The 20,884-nt window shown below is 50.1% G+C and overlaps 1 long non-coding RNA gene across 1 annotated transcript in view; it reads right to left on the bottom strand.

Annotated features, from left to right (window-relative positions):
- Positions 1-8,775: 8,775 nt before the first annotated feature.
- The window catches only part of LOC144115481 (uncharacterized), a 92,529-nt gene continuing 80,420 nt past the window's right edge, over positions 8,776-20,884 (bottom strand). The window contains exons 4-5 of the long non-coding RNA XR_013311409.1: positions 16,854-17,039; positions 8,776-9,068 (exon numbers count right to left, since the gene is read on the bottom strand). This is a non-coding gene — a long non-coding RNA (uncharacterized LOC144115481). The remainder of the gene's footprint in view (positions 9,069-16,853; positions 17,040-20,884) is intronic.

Below are 20,884 nucleotides of genomic sequence, written 5' to 3'. Positions count from 1 at the left end.
GTTGGAAGGCTCTGCGAAACAGTGGTGGCGGTTCATCGGTGGCCACTCAGATCGGGCTTCCTTCGCCGAGGACTTCAAGGGCGAGTTCGCGGCCGTCGACTACAGGGAAAAATTGAAGGCAGAGCTGGCCGAGCGCACTCAGCACCCTGCCGAGAATCTAAAACAGTTCATACACATCATAGCAGAGTACTATGACCGTATTGGAGAGCCTGTCACCGACGCGGAAAAAGTTGATCGGGTGAGGCGGCAAATGCATCCGACCTTTCAGGACCTGACGAATAACATGGAATTCGCGAACCTGCGCGACATGGCAAAGGTAGCGGGCCTCTTTATGCAGCGTGCGTGGCACCGCCTGCGTTACGTGCCACCGCCACTGCGAAGCACGCAGGCCGCGCCCGACCTCGCCTTTGTTGACGCCGGCGCTCCACATCGTCACTGCCCTGTCGCGGCGGCCTCAACCGATGCTTCCTCACGACATGACTGGTCGCTTCGGCCTGCGGCGATGCTCGCGTCCCGACACGGGGTCCGTCCTTCGGGCTCGACGCTGCGAGCTGAGGCCCCTTTGTGGGCGCCGCCAGATCCCCGTGCACAGTACCAGTCGCCGGCTTCAATGAACGAAAGCGGCCGCTCCGCACCGGGCATCGCATGGCCCATGCCTGCACCTGACGCTGTTGTCTGCCACCGGTGCGGTGGTAGAGGTCATCGAGCGCGCGCATGCCCTACAGGCAAGTCACGAAGCAGACCGCGCTGCTTCCGCTGTGATCAGGTCGGTCACCTCCAAGCAAACTGTCCGGGAAATGGCCGAGCGTAGCAGTTGTGCCGGCCAACGGCTACGCAACTTCCTTACAAGTTCTAGCGACGACCGGTGGGAAAGAACCTCTGCTCGAGGTATCAATCGGCGACAGTGTATTTTACGCCCTCCTGGACACCGGCGCCAGCGTTAGCCTGATGAACGCGCGAGCCTTCGAGGCGGCGAAACGAAGTGGCGCCAGCACCAGAGAAGAAAGACGGACTCTCCGGCTTGCAGAGGGATGGTCGGAGACAACACCCTCTGTACGTTGCCGCATCCGATGGCAGGGTAGCAGCCGGAAACAGCGCTTCCTCTTGTTGGAGAAGCTTTGCCACGATATAGTTCTGGGACGAGACTTCCTTGCAACAGCGGGCTTTTCTGTACATATAGGCCTCGGTGGATGGACACTCGGGATGGATCCCCAGCCATTGGTGAGGTTCAGCAAGGCACCCTCTCGCCACCACACAGCGGCTGCTGGCCATGCTCAAGACAGCTCCACACAAGTTGCACAGCAGCATCCTGACATGGAAGACTGGGATGAGGACCTAGCTACCTCCTTGCAGCAGCTGTTTGCTCTGGAAGAGCATGGTCCACCTGAGGCCAACTGCAGCCAAGCGACGTCTGACCGCAGGGCCTCTCCAGACAGCGATCGACTGGAAGCCATCCTCAGTCAATATAGACATGTTTTCCAAAAATACCCCGGCTGGACACCTCTCATTACGCATAGAATAGATACAGGCGACCACTGTCCAGTCCGTTGCAAACTGCGCCCGGTAAACGCAAAAAAGCGGGAAGTAATGGACCAATGTATACAAAAACTGCTGCAGCAAGACCTTATCGAACCATGCACCAGCTCATGGGCCAGTGCTCCAGTCCTGGTGCAGAAAAAGAATGGTGGGTACCGCCTAGGAGTTGACTGCACACCATTAAATGCCAGGACAAATGTACCAAGGTACCCAATGCCTCGTACCGACTGGGTCCTTGCACAGTTGGGTCGTGCCAAATGGTTCTCGAGTCTGGACCTTGCACAAGCTTTTTTCCAAGTGCCTGCAGCACCGGAGGACGTTCAAAAGACTGCGTTCATATGCCACAAGGGCATGTTTCAGTTTAAGAGGATGCCATTTGGAGTGGCTGGAGGGCCAGCAACGTTTCAGTCTTTCATGGACAAACTGCCAGACGGAATAAAACATACCTACTGCATGGCTTTCTTGGATGATATCCTTATCTACTTCGACACATTGGCAGAACATCTGGACCACATTGCAGAGGTGTTGCGTAGGATTGACAGGGCCAGCCTCTCAGTCAACCCAGCAAAGGTTTCCTTCTGCAAACAGACTCTCAAGTTCCTTGGGCACATAATTACTCCTGGCGAGTGCAGACCGGACCCAGACAAGGCGCAAGCTGTCTCTCAGTTTCCCCCATCCCGTACTGTCAAACAACTCCAAATGTTCTTGGGCCTAGTTGGCTACTACAGGAATTTTATACCCTCATTCTCCGACAAGGCAAAACCTCTAACACTGCTGTTGAGGAAAGGTACAGTCTGGTTGTGGGGGGCTGAGCAGCGAGCAGCATTTGAGCTGCTGAAGACTACACTGGCAGGCGAGGTGGCTGTCACCCTACCGGATCTCAACCGACCATTCGTCATTGAGACGGATGCTAGTGGCACAGCCATTGTGGCAGTTCTACTTCAGGAGGTGGATGGCTTGCTTCGGCCAGTCTCGTTTTTTAGCAGAACCCTAACCGCAGCAGAGCGAAACTACACAGTGCAAGAATGGGAATGTCTGGCAGTCGTGTGGGCTGTGGAAAAATTCAGGCCATACATTGAGCTTACGTCTTTTGAAGTTCATTGCGATCACGCATCGCTGGCACGGATGCTCAACACTGAACATACGTCGGGTCGGGTGCGACGCTGGGTTTTGCGATTGCAAGGGCTGAGGTGCACGGTTAGGCATCGCCGAGGCCGAGCTAACATCCCAGCCGATGCTCTGAGCACATTTCCAACTGGTCATCCAGAACCAATGCCTTCAAGCTTGGCAGAAGAATGGTTTCCGATAGAACTCGAGGAACCACAGCTCACCATTCGCTTCGCTGATGTTGCCTCGGCTGACCTTGTTGACACCTCACCCCTAACCGACTGTGCAAAACTGAAGCACGAGCAACAGAAAGACCCGTTGCTGCAGCAGCTGCTGCAGTACCTTGAGGCGGCGATCCTACCAGACGACCCCAAGAGGGCAAAAATGGTCTCCGACTTGGCCAAGGAGAGCCATATAGCACCTGATGGGGTTCGCCTTTGGACACGCGGAGGCAAAGCGGTGCCGTGGCTCCCCCTCCATCTACGGGAATTGGTGCTTAAACTGAAGCACGACCATCCACTCAGTGGACATGCCGGCTTCTTCAAAACCTTAAGGCGCATCGAGAGCCGCTTCCCTTGGTTGGGGGTGCGCTCCGACACGTCTCGTTATGTACGAGGGTGTCAGCAGTGCCAGGTCTTCAAGCCCCGTCGCCAGAAGCCAAAGGGACTTATGGACAGCACTTGGGTGTCCTCACCCATGCAGCACCTCAGTGTGGATCTGATAGGCCCATTGCCCAGAACTCCACGGCAACACAAGTATATCCTTGTAGCTCTGGACACATTCACTAAGTTTATCGATCTTTTTCCCCTGCGGGCACCAACTTCAAAAGCCATCGTTGAAAGGATGGTGGAAGTTTTCTGCCGGCACGGTGCACCTCTTTCCCTCTCCAGTGATAACGGTAAACCATTCGTCAGCAAGATATGGAAGGGAGTGCTGCAACATTGGGGAATACAAGAGCGGCACACAGTCCCCTACAGACCTGCTGGACAGCCTGTAGAACGTCACAATGCTACAGTCAAGCAGACCATTGTCAACTACTGCTCCTCCCGCTGCAATTGGGACAAGCGACTCCCTGAGGTGGCCTTCGCAATGCGGACATCAGAGAGTGTGGTCACAGGGTTTACGCCCGCATTCTTGTGCTATGGTCGGGAACTTCGTACACCTTGGGCAGATAGGCAGCAGATTAGTGCTGAAATTTCTGCATCGGCACCCCATGCACTCGCTGCAGAGCTAAACCTTTACCTGCAGGATGCATTGGCCATGGCCAGGGAACACCAAGAATCAGCGAAGGTCGAATAGGCCAGGCATTACAACAAGCATCGTCAACCAACCACCTACAAAGTTGGTGACCTTGTGCTCCGCGACAAGCACACTTTAAGTAATGCAAGTACAGGCTTCACTGCTAAATTGGCCCCTCGCCGCTCAGGGCCCTACCTAATCACTGCCCGTGTGGGTCAGAACAACTTTAAACTCAAAGACCCTGCCTCAAGAAAGTATATGGGTGTGGCCAACGCAGACCAGCTAATGCCATACCATCCACCGTGGAGGCCTGCTTGCACGAATTAAGGGGGGGAGGATGTAAGGGCCAGTGCGGGTGGCGCCATCAGGGGACACACAGGGACGGCTGACAACACTGGAGGGAGAGGGGATGCGTGGTTAGCTATGGCGGGAATGTGCGTGAGGTGTGCGCGGGAGTGATCCGAGTGGTGTGGTCGAAGTGGGCTCAAGTGTGAGCTCGGTGCGCGTTGCATTAGGTGCGCGAACTGCGGATGACTATTGGGGGACTCCGGCACGCGGGACTCTGTGAGCGTGTGTAATAAATCATCCCTTGACAAACTTTAATATAATCACTGACCGGCTTGTCATTCCATGTTTTGGAAGATGCTGGATTAAATGTCGTAGTCAATTGAATATACATATCAGCGATTATATTACAGTTTTTCTAGTAGATCACGCGAACAAACCGTCAACTTGACATCACAGTCGTCATTCAGTCAATGAAACCGAAACAGCACGAGAGAAGAAATTCAATCAAATTATTTAGCGCTTGTAGGAAAATACCACACGGTAATTCATGTATTCTAATGTCTAACGCATCGTTTAACAGAAGAAAACATGCAATAAAATTACACTAGATGCCCACTGAATGAGAAGACACTTTCGCAAGGAAGGAAAGCTACCTAAGGTACAAGATGGTAGGTTCCGAAATTATTTACCTGGATGAGATATGTGCAACGGCAGCAAGCGCAGTGTTGGTGGAAGGACAGAACAGCGAACGTGTGCTGCTTCTGCCAAGATCAAGACAACCATGGCCAGGAGCAGGCTGCCAGGGAAGGGCCACCGCATCATTGTGATGCACATCAGCAGTGAGAAAGGCCCATCAACGGCTCCCTGTATGTTTCGTGCAGAAAAACGAAAAGGGTGAAGACTGCTATGAAGATACGGGTGGCAATCATTTTGAGATGTTTGCACTCATGTGCTCCAGAGGCAGACAAGAGAAACATACTAGCGAAACACAAGCAGTTGTGTCATTCACACCTGGACGAAGCAATGCCGACAACAGTTTTACACAAAGAAGCAGTTCAGCAGTAGCTGACAGAGAGAACACTAATGGAACGCTATGATGCCAACAATGTGGCTCCTATAAATCATGAAGCTGCCCAAACTGTGTGTTGTCAAATACCATGTAGGTGTCGCTGTGGCGAGGGCTGGCAACGTCAAGCTCTGGCTCCCACCTTAGCTTTAACCTATGGACTTTCTCTGGATACAAGTTAATAATGATACCAAGAATGAGCATAAAGATTTATGGCTTCCTTTGGTTGAAGCTCTGGTCATAAACAAGACACCAACGGTTTCAGCAGAAAAGTGGAGGAATTGTGCACACCACGCCATGAATAATGATGAAAAATTCAGAGCAAACTCTGCCAGCGGCCCTCATATTCATTAACACATACGAGTTTCACAAAACATAACTATGTAGCACATCGGCTCTGGGATGCATCACAATAGTAAACCAGCGCTAACATCTCTTGCACTGCAAATTAAGACTTTACATCACCAAGTTATCAGGCTTCCAAACTTTGGAAGTGATATGCCAGGTTTAACTTCCTGAAGGAACACATGGTCTATGAAGAACACCACAGTGGACGGCTCCGGATTAATTTAGACCGTATGGGGTTCTTCAACGTGCATTGACGTCGCACAGCACACCATTGTTTTTATGTTTTGCCACCGTCGAAATACTGCCACTGCAGCAGGATCGGCCTCAAACCCGCGACCCTGAGATCAGCAGCCGAACGCCAAAGCCACTAAATCATATGGCGGGTGCTTCCAAATTTTCATCTAGCTGCTTTTTCTATGGACTGCTTTCCTGTCTCACTAAAGAATACAATACTTGCTTTAACTATTCGCTTAATAATTCTTTAGGCATGCTGTTTTGTCTTCGCTGAGAACGAATAAACAACAGAGGCTCCTCAACCTTCACACTGTCAGCAGGCAAAGGACACCTGCAGCTGCATTCCTTTAATACAAGCACATGCATCAGTTTTTGTGCTTATACGCAGGTTGGAGTGGAACGTCAATTCTTATAAATGTCCGACATGAGTATGACGACATCCATACAGACACAACGCAGCAACGAGAAACTGCAATACGGGCACTGCCTTTGATAAAAACAACTTACTTGTGTGGTGCATTCTTTTCAGCCATCTCCTGCTTCTCGATACAGCTAACTCATTGTTAGAAGCATACAGTAGCAGTGAGCCACTCACAACTTGCCTCCGCGTCCCCCGGCTCTGCTTCTTGCATCGACCCTTTTTCCTTTAAAAGCGCTTACATCGAAAGGTGGGCGACCTGTCACATTTGCAAACAGCGCGCCTGTTTTGCACCTTGCTAGCCATGACGAAGCAAGTACGCATCGAAATGTTCACTGAATGTGCGGGAAGATAGAAATACAAGAAACGCATTGAACGCTCTAGCGCACAAATTCAACACGACGCAAATTTTTATTTTTCTCGTCGAGCAGCCACGATCTACCACTGACGCTGATACTGTAGAAGCTTGGGCAAGTTGGTGTGACATGGTTTTTTTCAGCAGCGCAGGGGACAAAGGACGTGACAAGTGCACAGACACGGCGCTGAACTTACATCCGGTTTATTGAGGTGATTTTCACTACTTAAGTACAGTGGCAACCAATCGCAAATGAAAAGACAGATACACAAAACAGATTGACGAAAATGACAATTCCTGAGCACAGGTCTACAGTGGCACAAGACCAGCTGCGCACGTTTTTCTATTCTCATCAAGGAAACGTAGTTCTTTATCAGACAGCTATTGAGGCAACGCTTACGCATTCATCTTTGAATTTATGGATTTCATGAGCTTCAATGATTTCACGAGTGATTTTTGTTCTATTATCTGACAGCACTCGACACTGAGTGAGAACAGGATAACACGGCGGTTTTTTGTTCTTTTTTCTTTCCTGTGTGCAGTTTCTGCAATGAATGCCAAGGTGACGGGAAGCGGTGCCGCTCACGTTGTTGTTGTGTTCCCGCAGCCGGTCGTTGAGGCAACGACCAGTTTGCCCCGTGTAGTGCTTGCCACATGTAAGCGGAAACCTGTACACAACATTGCTGCTACATGGTACAAAACCTTTTTGGTGTTTCTTATCGCAGCCAACTATCCTTTCATTGCTGCTGTTTACAATATGGCAGAGTTTGGAAAGCTTATCGGGCGTGGAAAAAAACAACGTTTACAACGGCACGCGCTCCCACCCTTTTCAGATTATGTGAAATGCGGTGTAGATAAGGAATAACCACATACTTTCTTTTTTCTTCCTTGGGCCTTTCAGTGAAATCTCTGCGGCCTGAATTAATGATTTCTCTTAGCAGGCTCTCTGATATTGCAATCAGAAGGTCGGAAGGGTATCCTGCTGCTTGTAAGCGTACCACCTGATTTTGATAGCTGTCTTGCATCGCATGATGGCATGATTTTTCTAGGGCATTTCTTAAACGCAACTTTGCGATGCCGCGCTTTACAAGCTTAGAATGTGCAGAAGCGAAAGGCGTGAGGGGCTTCTGGCATCGTGGCTCGTAACGCCAGCACACATGGCTATTCTTGAGGAACATGGCAAGATCTAAAAAACGTAACTTTCCTTCAGAAGGCGTTTCATGCGTCAAAACAAGAGGGTCAAGACAGGTGTAAAAATTGATAAAACTTTCGAGACCGAGGCCCCTGCGTCAGTAACTGCACATGTCATCAAAACTAAAAAATCATCTACAAACCTAAAAACACGAGCCACGCTTTCGTTGAGTTGACTATCAAGGAGCTTGTCATGGTGCGCGAGATAAATGTCGCCCAGTATCGGAGCTATGCATGAACCAATGCCGACGCCACTGCTCTGGAGGTAAACAGATTCATTCCAGGTGAAAAATGTGGAGTTAAGGTAAAAAGTAACGAGTTCCAAGAAGTTGCTATTGCTGATGGGTGAAGAATTGTGGAAAGCTACCACACCAAAGGAATCAATTGCATTCTTCAACGCTTGCCAGCAGTTTCTTTTGCGGAAGGGAATAATATAAATCTTTTATATCGATAGAGCAGGCCGAAAAGCTTTTCGCTGGGTTTTGTTGCAAGAAAGCGATTACTTGGTTAGAACTCTTCACCTGAAAAGGGTCGTCAATGGTTAAGAGGTTCAGCTTGTCTTGCCAAAAATAACGCGACAGACTTTTGCCATGTGCCATCCTCGGAGACTATTGCTCGAAGTGGGCAGTCCAGCTTATGAGTTTTGGCTGTGGAGAATATCTTTAAGCAGGACCCCTTGCTTTTCTCTATACACTTGGCTAGGGATTCCAAATTCATTTGTGCACATATTTTCTGTGCTCGGGCTTTCACTTTACTTAGAGCGACATCACTTCTCTGCCGGAAAGTTGAACTGATAGCATTTTCTGCCTTCGATAAGTAGAGCGCTTTTGGCATCACAGCAAAACCTCCCTCTTTACCAGCCTGTAATAGGGTCAGCGAGTTGTTCTTTAAAAACGAAACGGCGAATTTGATTGGAATTCTACACCTGGTAGGTCTACACTTTGCCAAAATGTACACTCCATCTGAAACACATCGGTCCACTTCAGGAGCCACTGCTAGGCCGGAAACTTGTCTCACCATCGCAAGAAGTTCCGATGCCGATTGCCTGGGTTCCACGGCGAACTTTGGTCCTCGTCTAAGGACGCCTTGTACTTGTTCCGGCAAGGACACTTCACCATAGGTGTGGACAGGACTGTGCATCTTCTTAGTGATGGCTCGAAGCTGCGGCAGCGCGCACTGCCATAAGAATTCCGTAGTCCTGTCTGCCGTCTGAGGTCCACCGCCGCCATTCAAGTGCACCATGAGCTGAAGATGTGCCACTGTGTGCTCTCAGGAAGAGCCATTCTCTGTAGAGGCAAAATCACTCGTGAAATCATTGAAGCTCATGAAATCCATAAATTCAAAGATGAATGCGTAAGCGTTGCCTCAATAGCTCTGTCTGATAAAGTACTAGGTTTCCTTGATGAGAATAGAAAAACGTGCGCAGCTGGTCTTGTGCCACTGTAGACCTGTGCTCAGGAATTGTCATTTTCGTCAATCTGTTTTGTGTATCTGGCTTTTCATGTGAGATTGGTTGCCAATGTATTTAAGTAGTGAAAATCACCTCAATAAACCAGTTGTAAGTTCAGCGCCGTGTCTGTGCACTTGTCACGTCCTTTGTCCCCTGCGCTACTGAAAAAACCGCTGACGAGCGAAGGCACGGAGGGGACACAAGGACATGTTTCTGGAAAATTTTAAAAGTTTTCGAGCAGCCAGCTACGCAGAAGTAAGACCCTTTACGTCACTGAAGACTTACATGAAAATATATTCGTTACTAATCAATACTCCACACTATGTAATATCAAAACACAAGCGCAAACAAAACACAAGCGCATCGCAAAAGCGCGCTGAAATGGACAGGGAGAGCAGCAGACACGACCAGCTCACGCTTCGCGGCCTGGCCAACAGGCGGCGCAGCCAATGCCATGAGCATGGGCTATAGTTATCATGCGTCTGCGTCAAAGTATGTGCTATGTAAAATGCGTTTGATTGTTCATCATATATCCCAGCATGGCGACAATCTTCCTTGTTGAACATGTCTGCTGTACACCTAAGGCACTTGACTAAGAAACAAACAAGTGGAGTTTTTTTTCTCGTAATTCAATGAGAAAAAGTTTCAAATTGCTACAGCTCCGGCAAGATAGAGACTTGGGACATACTGTGAATGGAACATGTGCATTTGTCAGCAAAATGCTTGGTGTCAGTGCATGGACAGCGTTTAATGGAAAGAAGGAGAGGCAAGAGTAAGCAGGTGGAAGTGGTCGACACCCAGCACAGAATGGCCAGGAAGTGGAGATTAGTGGAGTAGCACCCTGTATGACAACTTCCTAAAGCTGGCATTGAGGTCATGCATGTACAAATGTTCTCACCACAATGTTAGATGCTAACTGCAGGGCATATGCTTTAAAGGGGTCCAGACACAAAGTTTTTCGGTGTCAGTTTACTTGCCTTCAAAGAGGCCTACGGGCCTAGCTATCACGAAAATAAGCGCAAAACACCAGTGCACGGTGTGAATAATTAATTACAAACCATTTTGTACAAAAAGCCTTTGGTCTCAGTCAGCGCCAGCGCTGAAGTGAACAACACCTGAGTTTAGCGACGTCACAATAATTAAAGCAAGTGTACCATGACATCACTCGATGTGGGTGGAAATGGTTTAGTTTATGCGGGTTAAACGTCCCAAAGCGACTCAGGCTATGAGGGATGTTGTAGTGAAGGGCTTCGGAAATTTCCACCGCCTGTGGTTCTTTAATGTGCACTGACGTCGAATGGTACACGGGCCTATAGAATTTCACCTCCATCGAAATTCGACCACCGCGACCGGGATCGAACTCGCGTCTTTCAGGTCAGCAGTGAAGCGCCATAACCACTTAGCCGCGGAGGCAGCCCAATGTAGGTGGAAATGGCGAGAGGCTCATCGGACAGCATTAAAAACAGCAATAACTTATGTTCCCCTCAAAGAATGTGCCAGACACTTGCAAGATGGCAACTTCTTACGCCCATGAAAGAAATCGTACGGTAACTAACCCCTCTCTCCTCTCCCACTACCGACCCATACCACCTTCCTGCCCTATGTGCAATGCTCAAAAGGCAAACCTGACTGATATCTTCGGGATCTGTCTGGCTTCCCCTCCACCCAGCAGGCCGGAGCCACTCCAAACATGGGAGGAGACCTCACTACGCTCCACAGATCAGGCGTGACAGAAGATCGTTGCCACCTGTGCGGCCAGCGTCATGGACCTTTTAGCCTGAACGTTTGAGTGCGGTGTGGTCGTGCGGGGACCCAGGGGTCCTGGGAGGCCCGAATTCCTCTGCACAATAAAGTCTTTCTCTCTCTCACTCTCATGCCGTTCATTGCGTTTAAAATTTTGTGTCTGCACCCCTTTAAGGACTATGGACACCAAATTTTTTCTTGCGTGTTTTCTTCTTTCAAACGATATCGTAGACATTCGTATACATGAAGCACCCTGTGGTATTTGTGTACGACCGCTAAATAGTTTACAATTGAATTTCTTCTCCACGCTGTTTCGGTTTCGTCGACCGAAGGACGACTGTGACGTCAAGTTGATGTTTTCGCCACGTGATCAACTGGAAAAACTTGTAAGGGCCAGTGCAGGTGGCGCCATCAGGGGACACACAGGGACGGCTGACAACACTGGAGGGAGAGGGAATGCGTGGTTGGCTATGGCGGGAATGTGCGTGAGGTGTGTGCGGGCAGCGCGGGAGTGATCCGAGTGGCGTGGTCGAAGTGGGCTCAAGTGTGAGCTCGGTGCGCATTGCATTAGGTGCGCAAACTACGGATGACTATTGGGGGACTCCGGCACGAGGGACTCTGTCAGCGTGTGTAATAAATCATCCCTTGGCAAGTGGGGGCCCGTCCGACGGAACCAACATGGAGACCAATGCCGGAACGTCCGCATCTGATGAAAGCTCCGTCACAGCCACGGTCCCAACGACCCTGGTGCAGCGACTCCTGGCCACTACGACGAAAGGTACGCTGCTCGAGCGGGAGCAACTGGCAGCGCAAGTGCGCGAGATTCTGCTCACGACATCGATCGACACCAGCAGTACGACAGCGGAGCAGGCCAATGAAGCTAGGCCTAGCGGTCGCGGGCTTTGACGATGGGGGAGGCACTTAGGCCGTTACCGAAATTCATCGAATATGAAGACGGTCAACCCCCGCAAATATTCTTGGATCAATTCGTCGAGTACTGCTATTTGGGAGGCATCCCGAACGATCGTCGCCTTCAACATATCCCTGTGGCGTTGAAAGGCTCTGCGAAACAGTGGTGGCGGTTCATCGGTGGCCACTCAGATTGGGCTTCCTTCGCCGAGGACTTCAAGGGCGAGTTCGCGGCCGTCGACTACAGGGAAAAATTGAAGGCAGAGCTGGCCGAGCGCACTCAGCACCCTGCCGAGAATCTAAAACAGTTCATACACATCATAGCAGAGTACTAAGACCGTATTGGAGAGCCTGTCACCGACGCGGAAAAAGTTGATCGGGTGAGGCGGCAAATGCATCCGACCTTTCAGGACCTGACGAATAACATGGAATTCGCGAACCTGCGCGACATGGCAAAGGCAGCGGGCCTCCTTATGCAGCGCGCGTGGCACCGCCTGCGTTACGTGCCACCGCCACTGCGAAGCACGCAGGCCGCGCCCGACCTCGCCTTTGTTGACGCCGGCGCTCCACATCGTCACTGCCCTGTCGCGGCGGCCTCCACCGATGCTTCGTCACGACATGACTGGTCGCTTCGGCCTGCGGCGATGCTCTCGTCCCGACACGGGGTCCGTCCTTCGGGCTCGACGCTGCGAGCTGAGGCCCCTTTGTGGGCGCCGCCAGATCCCCGTGCACAGTACCAGTCGCCGGCTTCAATGAACGAAAGCGGCCGCTCCGCACCGGGCATCGCATGGCCCATGCCTCCACCTGACGCTGTTGTCTGCCACCGGTGCGGTGGTAGAGGTCATCGAGCGCGCGCATGCCCTACAGGCAAGTCACGAAGCAGACCGCGCTGCTTCCGCTGTGAACAGGTCGGTCACCTCCAAGCAAACTGTCCGGGAAATGGCCGAGCGTAGCAGTTGTGCCGGCCAACGGCTACACAATTTCATTGCAAGTTCTAGCGACGACCGGTGGGAAAGAACCTCTGCTCGAGGTATCAATCGGCGACAGTGTATTTTACGCCCTCCTGGACACCGGCGCCAGCGTTAGCCTGATGAACGCGCGAGCCTTCGAGGCGGCGAAACGAAGTTGCGCCAGCACCAGAGAAGAAAGACGGACTCTCCGGCTTGCAGAGGTATGGTCGGAGACAACACCCTCTGTACGTTGCCGCATCCGATGGCAGGGTAGCAGCCGGAAACAGCGCTTCCTCTTGTTGGAGAAGCTTTGCCACGACATAGTTCTGGGACGAGACTTCCTTGCAACAGCGGGCTTTTCTGTACATATAGGCCTCGGTGGATGGACACTTGGGATGGATCCCCAGCCATTGGTGAGGTTCAGCAAGGCACCCTCTCGCCACCACACAGCGGCTGCTGGCCTTCTCAAGACAGCTCCACACAAGTTGCACAGCAGCATCCTGACATGGAAGACTGGGATGAGGACCTAGCTACCTCCTTGCAGCAGCTGTTTGCTCTGGAAGAGCATGGTCCACCTGAGGCCAACTGCAGCCAAGCGACGTCTGACCGCAGGGCCTCTCCAGACAGCGATCGACTGGAAGCCATCCTCAGTCAATATAGACATGTTTTCCAAAAATACCCCGGCTGCACATCTCTCATTACGCATAGAATAGATACAGGCGACCACTGTCCAGTCCGTTGCAAACTGCGCCCAGTAAACGCAAAAAAGCGGGAAGTAATGGACCAATGTATACAAGAACTGCTGCAGCAAGACCTTATCGAACCATGCACCAGCTCATGGGCCAGTGCTCCAGTCCTGGTGCAGAAAAAGAATGGTGGGTACCGCCTAGCAGTTGACTGCACACCATTAAATGCCAGGACAAATGTACCAAGGTACCCAATGCCTCGTACCGACTGGGTCCTTGCACAGTTGGGTCGTGCCAAATGGTTCTCGAGTCTGGACCTTGCACAAGCTTTTTTCCAAGTGCCTGCAGCACCGGAGGACGTTCAAAAGACTGTGTTCATATGCCACAAGGGCATGTTTCAGTTTAAGAGGATGCCATTTGGAGTGGCTGGAGGGCCAGCAACGTTTCAGTCTTTAATGGACAAACTGCCAGACGGAATAAAACATACCTACTGCATGGCTTTCTTGGATGATATCCTTATCTACTTCGACACATTGGCAGAACATCTGGACCACATTGCAGAGGTGTTGCGTAGGATTGACAGGGCCAGCCTCTCAGTCAACCCAGCAAAGGTTTCCTTCTGCAAACAGACTCTCAAGTTCTTTGGGCACATAATTACTCCTGGCGAGTGCAGACCGGACCCAGACAAGGCGCAAGCTGTCTCTCAGTTTCCCCCATCCCGTACTGTCAAACAACTCCAAATGTTCTTGGGCCTAGTTGGCTACTACAGGAATTTTATACCCTCATTCTCCGACAAGGCAAAACCTCTAACACTGCTGTTGAGGAAAGGTACAGACTGAATGTGGGGGGCTGAGCAGCGAGCAGCATTTGAGCTGCTGAAGACTACACTGGCAGGCGAGGTGGCTGTCACCCTACCGGATCTGAACCGACCATTCGTCATTGAGACGGATGCTAGTGGCACAGGCATTGTGGCGGTTCTACTTCAGGAGGTGGATGGTTGCTTCGGCCAGCAGAACCCTAACCGCAGCAGAGCGAAACTACACAGTGCAAGAATGGGAATGTTTGGCAGTCGTGTGGGCTGTGGAAAAATTCAGGCCATACATTGAGCTTACGTCTTTTGAAGTTCATTCTGATCACGCATCGCTGGCACGGATGCTCAACACTGAACACACGTCGGGTCGGGTGCGACGCTGGGTTTTGCGATTGCAAGGGCTCAGGTGCACGGTTAGGCATCGCCGAGGCCGAGCTAACATCCCAGCCGATGCTCTGAGCAGATTTCCAACTGGTCATCCAGAACCAATGCCTTCAAGCTTGGCAGAAGAATGGTTTCCGATAGAACTCGAGGAACCACAGCTCACCATTCGCTTCGCTGATGTTGCCTCGGCTGACCTTGTTGACACCTCACCCCTAACCGACTGTGCAAAACTGAAGCACGAGCAACAGAAAGACCCGTTGCTGCAGCAGCTGCTGCAGTACCTTGAGGCGGCGATCCTACCAGACGACCCCAAGAGGGCAAAAATGGTCTCCGACTTGGCCAAGGAGAGCCATATAGCACCTGATGGGGTTCTGCTTTGGACACGCGGAGGCAAAGCGGTGCCGTGGCTCCTCCTCCATCTACGGGAATTGGTGCTTAAACTGAAGCACGACCATCCACTCAGTGGACACGCCGGCTTCTTCAAAACCTTAAGGCGCATCGAGAGCCGCTTCACTTGGTTGGGGGTGCGCTCCGATACGTCTCGCTATGTACGAGGGTGTCAGCAGTGCCAGGTCTTCAAGCCCCGTCGCCAGAAGCCAAAGGGACTTATGGACAGCACTTGGGCGTCCTCACCCATACAGCACCTCAGTGTGGATCTGATAGGCCCATTGCCCAGAACTCCACGGCAACACAAGTATATCCTTGTAGAAGTTTATCGAGCTTTTTCCCCTGCGGGCACCAACTTCAAAAGCCATCGTTGAAAGGATGGTGGAAGTTTTCTGCCGGCACGGTGCACCTCTTTCCATCTCCAGTGATAACGGTAAACCATTCGTCAGCAAGATATGGAAGGGAGTGCTGCAACATTGGGGAATACAAGAGCGGCACACAGTCCCCTACAGACCTGCTGGACAGCCTGTAGAACGTCACAATGCTACAGTCAAGCAGACCATTGTCAACTACTGCTCCTCCCACTGCAATTGGGACAAGCGACTCTCTGAGGTGGCCTTCGCAATGCGGACATCAGAGAGTGTGGTCACAGGGTTTACGCCCGCATTCTTGTGCTATGGTCGGGAACTTCGTACACCTTGGGCAGATAGACAGCAGATTAGTGCTGAAATTTCTGAATCGGCACCCCATGCACTCGCTGCAGAGCTAAACCTTTACCTGCAGTATGCATTGGCCATGGCCAGGGAACACCAAGAATCAGCGAAGGCCGAACAGGCCAGGCATTACAACAAGCATCGTGAACCAACCACCTACAAAGTTGGCGACCTCGTGCTCCGCGACAAGCACACTTTAAGTAATGCAAGTACAGGCTTCACTGCTAAATTGGCCCCTCGCCGCTCAGGGCCCTACCTAATCACTGCCCGTGTGGGTCAGAACAACTTTAAACTCAAAGACCCTGCCTCAAGAAAGTATATGGGTGTGGCCAACGCAGACCAGCTAATGCCATACCATCCACCGTGGAGGCCTGCTTGCACGAATTAAGGGGGGGAGGATGTAAGGGCCAGTGCGGGTGGCGCCATCAGGGGACACACAGGGACGGCTTACAACACTGGAGGGAGAGGGGATGCGTGGTTAGCTATGGCGGGAATGTGCGTGAGGTGTGCGCGGGAGTGATCCGAGTGGTGTGGTCGAAGTGGGCTCAAGTGTGAGCTCGGTGCGCGTTGCATTAGGTGCGCGAACTGCGGATGACTATTGGGGGACTCCGGCACGCGGGACTCTGTGAGCGTGTGTAATAAATCATCCCTTGACAAACATTAATATAATCACTGACAGGCTTGTCATTCCATGTCTTGGAAGATGCTGGATTAAATGTCAAAGTGAATTAAATCTACATATCAGCGAATATATTACAGTTTTTCTAGTAGATCACGCGAACAAAACATCAACTTGACGTCACAGTCGTCGCTCAGTCAATGAAACCAAAACAACACGAGAGAAGAAATTCAATCAAATTATTTAGCGGTTGTAGGACAATATCACCCTGTGACTCATGTACTCTAATGCCTAACGCATCGTTTGACAGAAGAAAACGCGCAATAAAATTACACTAACTGCCCACTGAAAGAGAAGACACTTTCGCAAGGCAGCAAAGCTACCTAAGGTACAAGATGGTAGGTTCCAAAATTATTTACCTGGATGAGATATGTGCAACGGCAGCAAGCGCAGTGTTGGTGGAAGGACAGAACAGCGAGCGTGTGCTGCTTGTGCCAAGATCAGGACAACCATGGCCTGGAGCAGGCTGCCAGGGAAGGGCCACCGCATCATTGTGATGCACATCAGCAGTGAGAAAGGCCCATCAACGGCCGCCTGTATGTTTCCTGCAGAAAAAACGAAAAGGGTGAAGACTGCTATGAAGATACGGGTGGCAATCATTTTGAGATGTTTGCACTCATGTGCTCCAGAGGCAGAGAAAAGAAACATCGTAGCAAAACACAAGCAGTTGTGCCATTCACATCTGGACGAAGCAATGCCGACAACAGTTTTACACAAAGAAGCAGTTCAGCAGTAGCTGACAGAGAGAACACTAATGGAACGCTATGATGCCAACAATGTGGCTCCTATAAATCATGAAGCTGCCCAAGCTGTGTGTTGCCAAATACCATGTAGGTGTCGCTGTGGCGAGGGCTGGCAATGTCAAGCTCTGGTTCCCACCTTATCTTTAACCTATGTAGTTTCTCTGGGTACAAGTTAAGAATGATACAAAGAATGAGCATAAAGATTTATGGCTTCCTTTGGTTGAAGCTTTGCTCATAAACAAGACACCAACGGTTTCAGCAGAAAACTGGAGGAATTGTGCACACCACGCCATGAATAATGATGAAAAATTCAGAGCAAACTCTGCCAGCGGCCCTCATATTCATTAACACATACGAGTTTCACAAAACATAACTATGTAGCACATCGGCTCTGGGATGCATCACAATAGTAAACCAGCGCTAACATCTCTTGCACTGCAAATTAAGACTTTACATCACCAAGTTATCAGGCTTCCAAACTTTTGAAGTGATATCCCAGGTTTAACATCTTGAAGCAACACATGGGCTATGAAGAAAACCACAGTGGACGGCTCCAGATTAATTTAGACCGCATGGGGTTCTTCAACGTGCATTGACGTCGCACAGCACACCATTGTTTTTATGTTTTGCCATCGTCGAAATACTCCACTGCAGCAGGATCGGGATCGAACCCGCGACCCTGAGATCGGCAGCCGAACGCCAAAGCCACTAAGCCATATGGTGGGTGCTTCCAAATTTTCATCTAGCTGCTTTTTCTATGGACTGCTTCCCTGTCGCACTAAAGAATACAATACTTGCTTTAACTATTTGCTTAATAATTCTTTAGGCATGCTGTTTTGTCTTCGCTGAGAACGAATAAACAACTGAGGCTCCTCAACCTTCACGCTGTCAGCAGGCAAAGTACACCTGCAGCTGCATTCCTTTAATACAAGCCCATGCATCGGTTTTTGTGGTTATACGCAGGTTGGAGTGGAATGTCAATTCTTATAAATGTCCGACATGAGTATGACGACATCCATACAGACACAAGACAGCAACGGCAAACTGCAATACGGGCACTGCCTTTGATAAAAACAACTTACTTGTGTGGTGCATTCTTTTCAGCCATCTCCTGCTTCTCGATACAGCTAACTCATTGTTAGAAGCATACAGAAGCAGTGAGCCACTCACAACTTGCCTCCACGTCCCCCGGCTCTGCTTCTTGCGTCGACCCTTTTTCCTTTAAAAGCGCTTACATCGAAAGGTGGGCGACCTGTCACATTTGCAAACAGCGCGCCTGCTTTGCACCTTGCTAGCCATGACGAAGCAAGTACGCATCGAAATGTTCACTGAATGTGCGGGAAGATAGAAATACAAGAAAAGCATTTAACGCTCTAGCGCACAAATTCAATACGACGCAAATTTTTACTTTTCTCGTCGAGCAGCCCCGATCTACCGCTGACGCTGATACTGTAGAAGCTTGGGCAAGTTGGTGTGACATGGTTTTTTCAGCAGCGCAGGGGACAAAGGACGTGACAAGTGCACAGACACGGCGCTGAACTTACAACTGGTTTATTAAGGTGGTTTTCACTACTTAAATACAGTGGCAACCAATCTCAAATGAAAAGACAGATACACAAAACAGATTGACGAAAATGACAATTCCTGAGCACAGGTCTACAGTGGCACAAGACCAGCTGCGCACGTTTTTCTATTCTCATCAAGGAAACGTAGTTCTTTATCAGACAGCTATTGAGGCAACGCTTACGCATTCATCTTTGAATTTATGGATATCATGAGCTTCAATGATTTCACGAGTGATTTTTGTTCTATTATCTGACAGCACTCGACACTGAGTGAAAACAGGATAACACGGTGGTTTTTTGTTCTTTTTTCTTTCCTCTGTGCAGTTTCTGCAATGAATGCCAAGGTGACGGGAAGCGGTGCCGCTCACGTTGTTGTTGTGTTCCCGCAGCCGGTCGTTGAGGCAACGACCAGTTTGCCCCGTGTAGTGCTTGCCACATGTAAGCGGAAACCTGTACACAACATTGCTGCTACATGGTACAAAACCTTTTCGGTGTTTCTTATCGCAGCCAACTATCCTTTCATTGCTGCTGTTTACAATATGGCAGAGTTTGGAGAGCTTATCGGGCGCGGAAAAAACAACGTTTACAACGGCACGCGCTCCCACCCTTTTCAGATTATGTGAAATGCGGTGTAGATAAGGAATAACCACATACTTTCTTTTTTCTTCCTTGGGCCTTTCAGTGGAATCTCTGCGGCCTGAATTAATGATTTCTCTTAGCAGGCTCTCTGATATTGCAATCAGAAGGTCGGAAGGGTATCCTGCTGCTTGTAAGCGTACCACCTGATTTTGATAGCTGTCTTGCATCGCATGATGGCATGATTTTTCTAGGGCATTTCTTAAACACAACTTTGCGATGCCACGCTTTACAAGCTTAGAATGTGCAGAAGCGAAAGGCGTGAGGGGCTTCTGGCATCGTGGCTCGTAACGCCAGCACACATGGCTATTCTTGAGGAACATGGCAAGATCTAAAAAACGTAACTTTCCTTCAGAAGGCGTTTCATGCGTCAAAACAAGAGGGTCAAGACAGGTGTGAAAAATTGATAAAACTTTCGAGACCGAGGCCCCTGCGTCAGTAACTGCACATGTCATCAAAACAAAAAAATCATCTACAAACCTAAAAACACGAGCCACGCTTTCGTTGAGTTGACTATCAAGGAGCTTGTCATGGTGCGCGAGATAAATGTCGCCCAGTATCGGAGCTATGAATGAACCAATGCAGACGCCATTGCTCTGGAGGTAAACAGATTCATTCCAGGTGAAAAATGTGGAGTTAAGGTAAAAAGTAAGGAGTTCCAAGAAGTTGCTACTGCTGATGCCTGCAGAATTCTGGAAAGCTACCACACCAAAGGAATCAATTGCATTCTTCAACGCTTGCCAGCAGTTTCTTTTGCAGAAGGGAATAATATAAATCTTTTATATCGATAGAGCAGGCCAAAAAGCCTTTCCCTGGGTTTTGTTGCAAGAAAGCGATTACTTGGTTAGAACTCTTCACCTGAAAAGGGTCGTCAATGGTTAAGAGGTTCAGCTTGTCTTGCAAAAAAATAACGCGACAGACTTTTGCCATGTGCCATCCTCGGAGACTATTGCTCGAAGTGGGCAGTCCAGCTTGTGAGTTTTGGCTGTGGAGAATATCTTAAAGCAGGACCCCTTGCTTTTCTCTATACACTTGGCTAGGGATTCCAAATTCATTTGTGCACACATTTTCCGTGATCGGGCTTTCACTTTACTTAGAGTGACATCGCTTTTCTGCCGGAAAGTCGAACTGATCGCATTTTCTGCGTTCGATAAGTAGAGCGCTTTTGGCATCACAGCAAAACCTCCCTCTTTACCAGCCTGTAATAGGGTCAGCGAGTTGTTCTTTAAAAACAAAACGGTGAATTTGATTGGAATTCTACACCTGGTAGGTCTACACTTTGCCAAAATGTACACTCCATCTGAAACACATCGGTCCACTTCAGGAGCCGCTGCTAGGCTGGAAACTTGTCTCACCATCGCAAGAAGTTCCGATGCCGATTGCCTGGGTTCCACGGCGAACTTTGGTCGTCGTCTAAGGACGCCTTGTACTTGTTCCGGCAAGGAC

The sequence above is a fragment of the Amblyomma americanum genome, chromosome 1 (genome assembly GCF_052857255.1).
Source record: "Amblyomma americanum isolate KBUSLIRL-KWMA chromosome 1, ASM5285725v1, whole genome shotgun sequence".
NCBI lineage: Eukaryota > Metazoa > Arthropoda > Arachnida > Ixodida > Ixodidae > Amblyomma > Amblyomma americanum.
The sequence above is the reverse complement of the archived record's forward strand: the minus strand, read 5'-3'. Positions and strand labels throughout refer to the sequence as shown.